The sequence below is a fragment of the Salmo trutta genome, unplaced genomic scaffold (assembly GCF_901001165.1).
Source record: "Salmo trutta unplaced genomic scaffold, fSalTru1.1, whole genome shotgun sequence".
Classification (NCBI taxonomy): Eukaryota; Metazoa; Chordata; class Actinopteri; order Salmoniformes; family Salmonidae; genus Salmo; species Salmo trutta.
In genome coordinates this window covers 48,843-61,585 of record NW_021822862.1, presented here as the reverse complement: position 1 = coordinate 61,585, position 12,743 = coordinate 48,843, and the positions used below count along the sequence as shown (strand labels likewise).

Genomic DNA, 12,743 nt, shown 5'->3' with positions numbered 1-12,743 from the left:
TAGGAGAAGGGATGTGTGGTATTGTGTAAGCAGAAGGGATGTGTGTATATTTGTGTAAGGGAAAGGGATGTGTGTGTGTGTGTAAGGGAAAGGGATGTGTGTGTATTTGTGTAAGCAGAAGGGATGTGTGTGTATTTGTGTAAGCAGGGATGTGTGTGTATTTGTGTAAGGGGAAGGGATGTGTGTGTATTTGTGTAAGCAGAAGGGATGTGTGTGTATTTGTGTAAGGGGAAGGGATGTGTGTGTATTTGTGTAAGGGAAAGGGATGTGTGTGTATTTGTGTAAGCAGAAGGGATGTGTGTGTATTTGTGTAAGGGGAAGGGATGTGTGTGTATTTGTGTAAGCAGAAGGGATGTGTGTGTATTTGTGTAAGGGAAAGGGATGTGTGTGTATTTGTGTAAGGAGAAGGGATGTGTGTGTATTTGTGTAAGGGAAAGAAATGTGTGTGTATTTGTGTAAGCAGAAGGGATGTGTGTGTATTTGTGTAAGGGGAAGGGATGTGTGTGTATTTGTGTAAGGGGAAGGGATGTGTGTGTATTTGTGTAAGCAGAAGGGATGTGTGTATATTTGTGTAAGGGGAAGGGATGTGTGTGTATTTGTGTAAGCAGAAGGGATGTGTGTATATTTGTGTAAGGGAAAGGGATGTGTGTGTATTTGTGTAAGGAGAAAGGATGTGTGTGTATTTGTGTAAGGGAAGGGATGTGTGTGTATTTGTGTAAGGGGAAGGGATGTGTGTGTATTTGTGTAAGCAGAAGGGATGTGTGTATATTTGTGTAAGGGAAAGGGATGTGCGCGTGTATTGTGTCATGAGAAAGGAGAGTGTGTGTGTATTTCGTGTAAGGGGGATGTAAGGGAAGGGATGTGTCGTGTATTTGTGTAAGGGAAGGGAGTGTGTTGTGTATTTGTGTAAGGGGAAGGGATGTGTGTGCTATTGTGTAAGCAGAAGGGATGTGTGTATATTTGTGTAAGGGAATTGATGTGTGTATATTTGTGTAAGGGGAAGGGATGTGTGTATATTTGTGTAAGGGGAAGGGATGTGTGTGTATTTGTGTAAGCAGAAGGGATGTGTGTGTATTTTGTGTAAGGGAAGGGATGTGTGTGTATTTGTGTAAGCAGAAGGGATGTGTGTGTATTTGTGTAAGGGGAAGGGATGTGTGTGTATTTGTGTAAGCAGAAGGGATGTGTGTGTATTTGTGTAAGGGGAAGGGATGTGTGTGTATTTGTGTAAGCAGAAGGGATGTGTGTGTATTTGTGTAAGGGGAAGGGATGTGTGTGTATTTGTGTAAGCAGAAGGGATGTGTGTGTATTTGTGTAAGGAGAAGGGATGTGTGTGTATTTGTGTAAGGGGAAGGGATGTGTGTGTATTTGTGTAAGCAGAAGGGATGTGTGTGTATTTGTGTAAGCAGAAGGGATGTGTGTGTATTTGTGTAAGGGGAAGGGATGTGTGTGTATTTGTGTAAGCAGAAGGGATGTGTGTGTATTTGTGTAAGGGGAAGGGATGTGTGTGTATTTGTGTAAGCAGAAGGGATGTGTGTGTATTTGTGTAAGGGAAGGGATGTGTGTGTATTTGTGTAAGGGGAAGGGATGTGTGTGTATTTGTGTAAGGAGAAGGGATGTGTGTATATTTGTGTAAGGGGAAGGGATGTGTGTGTATTTGTGTAAGCAGAAGGGATGTGTGTGTATTTGTGTAAGGAGAAGGGATGTGTGTATATTTGTGTAAGGGGTGCTGTACTAAATAAAAGACTTGACTGATCTACAGTAGGATGTAATAAAGGCAGCAGGTTGGCATGGTGCCAGTGTAGAGTAGATTGTACCCTGGTAGATCTACACAGGCCTGCCTAGCGCTCAGGGAGGATACATGCCATCAGGCTTCACCACCATAGTACTAAATATAGAACCATGTCTATTTGTCTCAGTCCACATTCAAATCCTCACTAGTCCCCATCACCCCCACACTGCTGTTGTAATGGATGATCTTCTGTGTTGGTTCTCTCTCTGAGATGTTTAGAACAGAGGTTGTTCTGTGTTTGTGGTATCAGTGATCGTGTAGCCAGTAGAGATATAATCCTCTACAAGGATGCTTCCATTGTCCTGGTGTCTGTCTGATCGCTGAACACCATGTAGGATGAGCTGACTACTCAATGAAAGGGAGTCAATGAGAAAAATACATTTTTATCTCTGGAAAGAAAATTGGTTTACAGACTTAAATCTGGTTTTGATTATAGTAGAGAGAAAGCAACTTAGGAGCAAGGATGAAAGTGTGTTTTTCAAGATATCAGATTAGGTGGAAAGACTGCTGTTGATGGGGTCTTTTGTTATGGTGAGTGTTTCAGGGACAATAGATTCACCTACACTTGTGTCCACCAGTAGTGGGGTTATTGTCAAGTATTGGGTTACATTGTATCTTTGTGAGTGTGTATGAGCGTGTGTGTGTTTGGATGTGCTGCTGTAGTATTGCTAGACTTGTCTCCTATGCTAAACAGGGTATCCAGCAGCAATCAATTAGAACCTAATTACCATCTGGTATTACTGTCCCATATCTCCTTCTATCTATCTGGACTACTGTCTGACTGAGGGACACTTAGCTCTACTCTACCTGTTTACCTAACACACACACACACACACACACACACACACACACACACACACACACACACACACACTGTACCTGAGGTTCCAGAGCGAGACAGGCATTCATGCCTCTTTCACAGCTAGTCAAAACATGGAGGGAGGGAGGCTAGCTCACTTTAATTCATCATCTGCTGTTAGAGCTGTAAGAGCTGTGCTTCATTTATCAGACCCCCTGTCCTGCCCCCCCAAGAGACACACTGTAATGCATGATGTCATTTACTGTAAAACCCTTAAAAAAAAATCTATCCGTCTACACTCTCCCATTCTCTCTTTCTCTCTCTCTGTCTCTCTCTCTGTCTCTCGCTCTGTCTCTCTCTCTCTCTTTCTGTCTTGCTCTCTCTCATTCGTTCTCTCTCTCCATTGTCTCTCTCATTCGTTCTCTCTCCTCTTTCTTTATTTCATTCTCTCTCTCTCATTCTCTCTTTCTTTCATTCTTTCTCTATTATCTCTCTTGCTCTCGCTCGCTCTCTATCGCTATCCCTCTCTCTCTCTCTCTCTCTCTCTCTCTCTCTCTCTCTCTCTCTCTCTCCCTCTCTCCAGGAGGCTCCTCAGGAGAGTTACGGAGGCAGGAGTCAGCAGCAGGCCCCAGGGAATTCTGGGAAGGCCAACCAAGAGGACATGGGTCTGATCTCGCAGGACCGCCCCTCCAGCCTCCCGGTGAGTGACAGCTCTCCCAGTCAATCTCCACACATTATCCTTCTACTAAAGTGTCATATAGGAGTGTCACTTGAAAAAAGTCCCCAAATTTGAGAGGGTTAAATATGTAAAATATTGTAAACAATTGCAACCTGTGAAAGGATGAAATGAAAGGAAGAGGGGAAGAGAAAAGCACAGTGCACACCTGATGAAGGGATAAACACTCACTGCAACCCCTCCCCTTTCTCTTCTCCTCTGTGCTCCCTGAGCTGCCAGCGCGGAATTGGTGGAGAGCCCTGTCACTCATGGCTGGATCAGAGTTCCGTGCTTTAATCAGACCTGCTGATTCCCTGTAGGCTTCTCTTCACCCTCAGTCTCTGAGGGCAGACCTAGATTTCACTGCCCATTTCAGATCTAATGCCCACATGAACACTACGCCAAGCTGTTGTGACTGGCACTGCCTACACAAGTAAAAAAGGGCACCTTAGATTAGGCTCTGCTACACTAAGTATCGTTAGAGCGGACGCCCCCTCCCCCATCTATTTCTCCATCCCTAGCTCATTAAGATAGGAATGATTAAGGGGGTGAGTGGAGGAGTAATTGAGGAGAGTGTGTAAGGCCAGGCAAAACAGGAGAGGAGATGAGGAGAGGAAAGGACAGGAGAGGAGAGAAGAGGAAAGGAGAGAGGAGGAGAGGAGAGAGGACAAGTGGAGAGAGGACAAGTGGAGAGGAGGAGAGAAGAGATTAAAGAAGAGAGGAGGAGAGGAGTGGATGAGAGGGGTGGAGAGAGGGGGTGAGGTGTACAAGGGGAGTATTCAGAGCTGTATTCTGCCTCATACACTCATTTGGTTTAATTAGAATGGGGCTTGGAAGTGCCCTCTCTGCTAGTCTTTAAGGTAGTCAATATGGAGGAAGTAGAACAGCACAGGGACCATCATACTCACATCTCTCCCTCTCTCTTCCTCTCTTTCAATCACTCCCTCTGTCTTTCTGTCCCTCTCATCTTCTGCTTTTCTCTCGTTCTCTCTTTTAACCTCAAGCGTCCCACCTACTCAACAGCCAGTTGAATCCCGTGGCGCGTTATTCAAATACCTTAGAAATGCTATTACTTCAATTTCTCAAACATATGACTATTTTACAGCATTTTAAAGACAATACTCTTGTTAATCTAACCACACTGTCCGATTTCAAAAAGGCTTTACAACGAAAGCAAAACATTAGATTATGTCAGCAGAGTACCCAGCCAGAAATAATCAGACACCCATTTTTCAAGCTAGCATATAATGTCACATAAACCCAAACCACAGCTAAATGCAGCACTAACCTTTGATGATCTTCATCAGATGACAATCTTAGGACATTATGTTATACAATACATGCATGTCTGTTCAATCAAGTTCATATTTATATCAAAAAACAGCTTTTTACATTAGCAGGTGACTAGCATGTGACTAGCATTCCCACCGAACACTTCCGGTGAATTTACTAAATTACTCACGATAAACGTTCACAAAAAACATAACAATTATTTTAAGAATTATAGATACAGAACTCCTTTATGCACTCGATATGTCCGATTTTAAAATAGCTTTTCGGTGAAAGCACATTTTGCAATATTCTAAGTAGATAGCCCGGCATCACAGGGCTAGCTAAGTCAGATTTACTATAAGAAAAATGTTATTACCTTTGCTGTCTTCGTCAGAATGCACTCCCAGGACTTCTACTTCAATAACAAATGTTGGTTTGGTCCCAAATAATCCATTGTTATATCCAAATAGTGGCGTTTTGTTCGTGCGTTCAAGACACTATCCGAAAGGGTAAATAAGGGTTACGAGCACGGCGCATTTCGTGACAAAAAAATTCTAAATATTCCATTTCCGTACTTCGAAGCATGTCAACCGCTGTTTAAAATAAATTTTTATGCCATTTTTCTCGTAAAAAAGCGATAATATTCCGACCGGCAAATCGTTTTTATTACAAAGAGAGTGAAAGTAAAAGCATGCTATCCCCTCATGCACGAGCCTCATTCTGATGGCCCTCTGATAGAGCACTTGCCAAACGCGCTAGTGTGTTTCAGCCTGGGCCTGCCTCGATATCATTCAGCTTTTTCCCGAGTTCTGAGAGCCTATGGGAGCCGTAGGAAGTGTCACGTTACAGCAAAGATCCTCAGTCTTCAATAAAAAGAGCCAAGATGAACAAGAATTTGTCAGACAGGTCACTTCCTGTATGGAATCTTCTCAGGTTTTTGCCTGCCATATGAGTTCTGTTATACTCACAGACACCATTCAAACAGTTTTAGAAACTTTAGGGTGTTTTCTATCCAAAGCCAATAATTATATGCATATTCTAGTTACTGGGCAGGAGTAGTAACCATATTAAATCGGGTACATTTTTTATCCGGCCGTGTAAATACTGCCCCCTAGCCCTAACAGGTTAACTGTCCCTCTTTACTGAAGCATAACCCTCTGCTGTCTCACTCTGTCACATGCTGCCCATTCTACTTTTCTCTCTTCCACTCTCCCTTCATTCCCTCTGTCTCTGAACCAATATCAATTCAATTAAATTCAATTGAAGGGCTTTACTGGCATTGTCACGGTTGTCGTAAGAACGGGACCAAGGTGCAGCGTGTGTAGAGTTCCACATCTTTATTCCGAAGTGAAACTTCAAGCAAAAACAACAAAATCAAATAAACGAACAACTAAATCAAATAAACAAACAACTAAATCAAATAAACGAACAACTAAATCAAATAAACGAACAACTAAATCAAATAAACAAACAACTAAATCAAATAAACAAACAACTAAACATGACTACGTGGTGCACAGGCACAAACACAGAACAATATCCCACAAACACAGGTGGGAAAAATAGCTACTTAAATATGATCCCCAATTAGAGACAGCGATTACCAGCTGCCTCTAATTGGGAATCATACAAAACACCAACATAGAAAATATAAACTAGAACACAACATAGAAATATAAACTAGACAACCCCCTAGTCACGCCCTGACCTACTACACCATAGAGAAACAAGGGCTCTCTATGGTCAGGGCGTGACAGGCATGGGAAACATATGTTTACATTGCCAAAGCAAGTGAAGTACAAAATAAACAAAAGTGAAATAAACTATAAAAATTGACAGTAAACATTACACTCACAAAAGTTCCAAAAGATATTTGAAATGTCATATTATGTATATATACAGTGTTATAACGATGTGCAAATAGTTAACGTACAAAAGGGAAAATAAATAAACATAAATGGGTTGTATTTACTATGGTGTTTGTTCTTCACTGGTTGCCCTTTTCTTGTGGCAACAGGTCACAAATATTGCTGCTGTGATGGCACACTGTAGTATTTCACCCAGTAGATATGGGAGTATATAAAAAAAATGAAATAATCAAATTCTTTGTGGAGTTGTGTAATCTGAGGGACATACAGTGGGGGAAAAAAGTATTTGATCCCCGGTTGATTTTGTACGTTTGCACACTGATAAAGAAAGGATCAGTCTATAATTTTAATGGTAGGTTTATAAGAACAGTGAGAGACAGAATAACAACAAAAAAATCCAGAAAAACGCATGTCAAAAATGTTATAAAATGATTTGCATTTTAATGAGGGAAATACATATTTGACCCCTCTGCAAAACATGACTTAGTACTTGGTGGCAAAACCCTTGTTGGCAATCACAGAGGTCAGATGTTTCTTGTAGTTGGCCACCAGGTTTGCACACATCTCAGGAGGGATTTTGTCCCACTCCTCTTTGCAGATCTTCTCCAAGTCATTAAGGTTTCGAGGCTGACGTTTGGCAACTCGAACCTTCAGCTCACTCCACAGATTTTCTATAGGATTAAGGTCTAGAGACTGGCTAGGCCACTCCAGGACCTTAATGTCCTTCTTCTTGAGCCACTCCTTTGTTGCCTTGGCCGTGTGTTTTGGGTCATTGTCATGCTGGAATACCCATTCACGGCCCATTTTCAATGCCCTGGCTGAGGGAAGGAGGTTCTCACCCAAGATTTGACAGTACATGGCCCTGTCAAATGATGCGGTGAAGTTGTCCTGTCCCCTTAGCAGAAAAACACCCCCAAAGCATAATGTTTCCACCTCCATGTTTGATGGTGGAGATGGTGTTCTTGGTGTCATAGGCAGCATTCCTCCTCCTCCAAACACGGCGAGTTGAGTTGATGCCAAAGAGCTCCATTTTGGTCTCATCTGACCACAACACGTTCACCAGTTGTCCTCTGAATCATTCAGATGTTCATTGGCAAACTTCAGATGGGCATGTATATGTATTCTTGAGCAGGGGGACCTTGCGGGCGCTGCAGGATTTCAGTCCTTCACGGCGTAGTGTGTTACTAATTGTTTTCTTGGTGACTATGGTCCCAACTGCCTTGAGATCATTGACAAGATCCTCCCGTGTAGTTCTGGGCTGATTCCTCACCATTCTCATGGTCATTGCAACTCTACGAGGTGAGATCTTGCATGGAGCCCCAGGCCGTGGGAGATTGACAGTTCTTTTGTGTTTCTTCCATTTGCGAATAATCGCACCAAATGTTGTCACCTTCTCACCAAGCTGCTTGGCGATGGTCTTGTAGCCCATTCCAGCCTTGTGTAGGTCTACAATCTTGTCCCTGACATCCTTGGAGAGCTCTTTGGTCTTGGCCATGGTGGAGAGTTTGGAATCTGATTCATTGATTGCTTCTGTGGACAGGTGTCTGTTATACAGGTAACAAGCTGCGGTTAGGAGCACTCCCTTTAAGAGTGTGCTCCTAATCTCAGGTCGTTACCTGTAAAAAAGACACCTGGGAGCCAGAAATCTTTCTGATTGAGAGGGGTCAAATATTTATTTCCCTCATTAAAATGCAAATCAATTTATAACATTTTTGACATGCGTTTTTCTCGATATTTTTGTTGTTATTCTGTGTCTCACTGTTCAAATAAACCTAACATTAAAATTATAGACTAATCATTTCTTTGTCAGTGGGCAAATATACAAAATCAGCAGGGGATCAAATACTTTTTTCCCCCACTGTATGTGTCTCTGATATGGTCATACATTTGGCAGGAGGTTAGGAAGTGCAGCTCAGTTTCCATCTCATTTTGTGGGCAGTATGCACATTGCCTGTGTTTTGAGAGCCAGGTCTGGCTATGGCGGCCTTTCTCAATAGCAAGGCTATGCTCACTGCAAGTTAGTGCAAGTTTGACCACCACAGGGCATCTTGGAGAAGCATTTGATAGTCTTCAATATTGGCATTACTAGAGACTTTAAAACCTTTTTTTATAAGAACATAATATATGGGATTGATTTTTAAGAAATGTAGCTTAATTAATTTGATTAATAGTATGGTGTTTCTATTCCAAGAAAAACAAAAAACTAAACCCTCAGGGTTTCCGTTAGGATGAAATCGGAAAATATAGCGCTGTACAACGTGGCGGTCGTGAGTAGGCTACAGTACTAAGAGCATAAGAGGATTGGAGGATTCTAAATTAATATCTAAGGGGCATACCATTTCCACACCCTAATTGTAGTGTAACCAATACCCAAATGGAGATTCAGTGATTATAAAAATCTCATTGATTTATCAAGACCAGTCCCCATGCTTTTCATAGCAGTGCGAAACGATGCTGAAATAGCTATTGCTTCAAATCCTATTGCTTCTAACTTCAATATGCTTTTTAAATAAATAAGGTTGGAACGGAAAATATTGCACTGCACAATGTGACGGTCGGGAATAGGCTATAGTACTGGGCTATTCAGCTAAAAAATCCCCATGTATTGCGGGCACGTGGGAGACCGGGGTTCAATTCCCTGATGGGGAGGAAGGAGTAGGCTGACCTTGTAAATAACTATTTGTTCTTAACTGACTTGCCTAGTTAAATGAAGGTTACACTAAGAGCATAATATTTCTACACCCTGATTGTATAATTGTAGTCTAACCAAAGCCTAAACGGAGATTCAGTGAAAATAAAAATGTAATTGAATGTTGGTAGTTATTTGTTTTGATCCAAAGCCATGAATGTGTGAGTCACTCAGCTTTATGTAGGTGCCGGCTATATGACTGTGCCATCAACTTGATAATATATAATGATATTATGGAGGTTATTTCAATTTCAAAAAAACAAAAGTGAGCGATTGTAATCTGAATAAAGGCCAAAATAATATTTGTAAAGGCCAAAACATTTATTTCTGTTTTTAGAGGGAGAGAAACGCTGGGCCAACTGTGCGCCACCCTATGGGACTCCCAATCCCGGTCGGATGTGATACATAATAATAATAATAATAATACTTTTTGATGTATTATTTGTTATGTCTTTTCTGGTGGATAAAACTGAAATTGAAACCAATCACAGCTGGTTGTGATACAGCCAACCTAACTAAGAAATACATTTGATGATATAATTCTCCCCATACCCTCCGCCTAGACAAGTCTATTGTCCAGCTTCCTGATAATAGCCATAATGACGCTGTACAACGTGACCGTGTGTGTTAGAAAGAATATTTTCCAGGAAGCAACCATTTGTTTACCTTCATTGGACAACTTTGTTACAATATTTCTGTAATTCAGTGATATTTATTCCCATAGTAATTAGTAACTAAATAAACATCAGCATTTTGAAAGAGTATTTTTTATCATTATTTTATTAACGAAAGCATAAAGATGCTGATGAAAAAATACAGTATTGTACAGTATATGCTTTTACATTTCGATAATAAAGCATTTAAAACATTGTGAATATATAAGCCACCTGCATTTGTTTATTAGGCTATAGCTGATCAGCATAACAGTCCGGGCGGCCCTTGCTGTGCCTGGTGAGCAGTTGGTCAAGTTCTATTGTCAGAAGAGGAATGGAAATGTCAGGGTGAACTGATGACTTGATGAACCTGCCAGGTATGTTGACTCTGACTGTCAGAGGTGGAATTCCAGAGCTCAAAGGAATTCCACCTCGTTCCTCACCCTCTTCATCGCGTCATTCTCCGCCTGATTCTCCACCAATGCCGCCTGGCTCTGGACCAATGCATCAGCGCTTGCCGTATCTATACCCTCATATAATGTGCACCTTCATCAAATGAGCAGAATGGTACCGCCCTGAGCCCCCATCGATTACAGTGGCCTATGATAGAAATAGTAGATCAATTAAGAATTAAAAGTGACTCCAACACACAAATGCTGCGTACTCATTTTAAGAATCTAGCTAAACTAACCGCTTTCTTGGCAACCATGGGTTTTTCGGTGCGGCCCGTTGTCCAGCCCTTTGTCCACTGATCTCCACGGATGGTTGTCGGCACGGCTGTATGCTCTGCAAAAACACATTCACGTTTTTAGTACACAATCATTTTTTGTATTTTTTATTTTATTGAACCTTTATTTAATTATCGATGTTATTACACAGTGTGCCTACACATTGATAGGCTATATACATGTTTTTAAAGAAAATGCACTGATACCAAAATACCTTTAGTTTTGGTGATCCTCTCAGCTCCGGCTCATTCTCAAGTCCGCTCGTGGTTACGGTCCTAACCCTGGAACGGGTAGCACCATGGAAAGAAGCTGACTTGATGAAAATTATGTCCATTTCGTCTGTTGTCTTTGGTCACAATGTCATATTTTCTTAGATTAACAGCTGGTTTTTGAATGTTAACTGTGTTAAGGGTGGAATTTGGGGCGGGGTGAGGAGTACAGGAAAGGTGTGACTTTCACACCTACAGTAGCCGGGCTATAAAGAGTCTATTGTCCTGCTCATCTGACTACAAGTGTTTGAAAACCTGTTTTCAAAATACCACTAGCTGTCCATCACTGCGGTAATTAAAAACACAGCATCTTGTTTGGGATTTACAAATGTGTGCTTTTCATGTCATTTTTCGTTAAATCCAGTTCGGGTTTAAGTATAACTTTTGAGTGACATCTTTAGTGAGAGGTCTAATGCTTTAATATTTAATAATATCTACCCTCTGAATTCATATCTAGGGGGCATTTTTCGCGCCATTATTAATTACATTGTTTTAGTTTGAACGTGTAGACTGGAACTCCTCCTCCCTTCCCCATGGGCTTGGTCCGTCTTCTGTGTGGGGCTCTGCGGCCCATCCCCTGCCCCCTGCCATCGTGCCTTGAACCTCGCGCGCCCACCGCTGTTTCAATGGATACAGCTGGAGAACTGCAAGGCAGTCCCATTGTGCGCCACTCGGAAGCCACGACCAATATGACCAATATATAAAGTCCTGCTAATAACAGGGTTAATAATATATCTGTGATACTGTCCAACGGGCTTTTATATCATTCTAAATTAATAATAATAATAATCGCTTTGTTTAAAAAATAACAATATTTTGGAGATTATTTCGTTTTTAAATAACGTAAAATGAGCGAGAAAAAAGCCATTCTTGAACATGGGGTGAGACGTTGCTACTAATTTGTACATAAAGCCAGTTTGTTATTTAGAATGATTTATTTCTGTTTTTAGAGGGAGAGATACCAAAAACCTACAGTAATCTCATGGATCTCCCGGTTGAGGAAGGCACTGAACCAGCATCTGTAGCAACACAGCTTACACTGCAATGCACTGTCTTAGACCGCTGTACAATGTGACTGGTCGAGAGTAGGCTACAGTACTACAGAGACACTGTAGCAACTTGGGACCCAAAAGCATAATCAGTGCTCTAACTCCCCCTTGCGCTGGTCTGGAGCAATGATGTAATGATGCATGGTACCGTACTAAACCACAAATTACCTCTAAGTCCTGCAGCATAATCACAAAACTTTTATGGGAGCAACAACTGTACATAGTCAAAGCTTTCCTTAAGTTTGGGTCAGTCACAGTGGTCAGGTATTCTGTGTACTCTCTGTTTAGGGCCAAACAGCATTCTAGTTTGCTCTGTTTTTTGTTCATTCTTTCCAATCTGTCAAGTAATTATCTTTTTGTTTTCTCATGATTTGGTTGGGTCTAATTGTGTTGCTGTCCTGGAGCTCTGTGTGGTCTATTTGTTTGTGAACAGAGCCCCAGGACCAGCTTGCTTAGGAGACTCTTCTCCAAGTTCATCTCTCTGTAGGTGATGGCTTTGTTATGGAAGGTTTGGGAATCACTTCCTTTTAGGTGGTTGTAGAATTGAACGGCTCTTTTCTGGATTTTGATCATTAGCGGGTATCGGCCTAATTCTGCTCTGCATGCATTATTTGGTGTTTTACATTGTACACAGAGGATTTTTTTTGCTGAATTCTGCATGCAGAGTCTCAATTTGGTGTTTGTCCCATTTTGTGAATTCTTGTTTGGTGAGCAGACCCCAGACCTCATAACCATAAAGGGCAAAGGGTTCTATAACTGATTCAGGTACTTTTAGCCAGATCCTAATTGGTATGTCGAATTTTATGTTCCTTTTGATGGCATAGAAGGACCTTCTTGCCTTGTCTCTCAGATCGTTCAAAACTATGTGTAAGTTACTTGTGGCGCTGATGTTTAGGCCGAGGTATGTATAGT

The 12,743-nt window shown here is 41.5% G+C and overlaps 1 long non-coding RNA gene across 1 annotated transcript in view; it reads left to right on the top strand.

Annotated features, from left to right (window-relative positions):
* The window catches only part of LOC115186137 (uncharacterized), a 17,588-nt gene extending 13,692 nt beyond the window's left edge, over positions 1 to 3,896 (top strand). Inside the window, exon 2 of the long non-coding RNA XR_003875609.1 lies at positions 3,172 to 3,896. This is a non-coding gene — a long non-coding RNA (uncharacterized LOC115186137). The remainder of the gene's footprint in view (positions 1 to 3,171) is intronic.
* Positions 3,897 to 12,743: the final 8,847 nt, after the last annotated feature.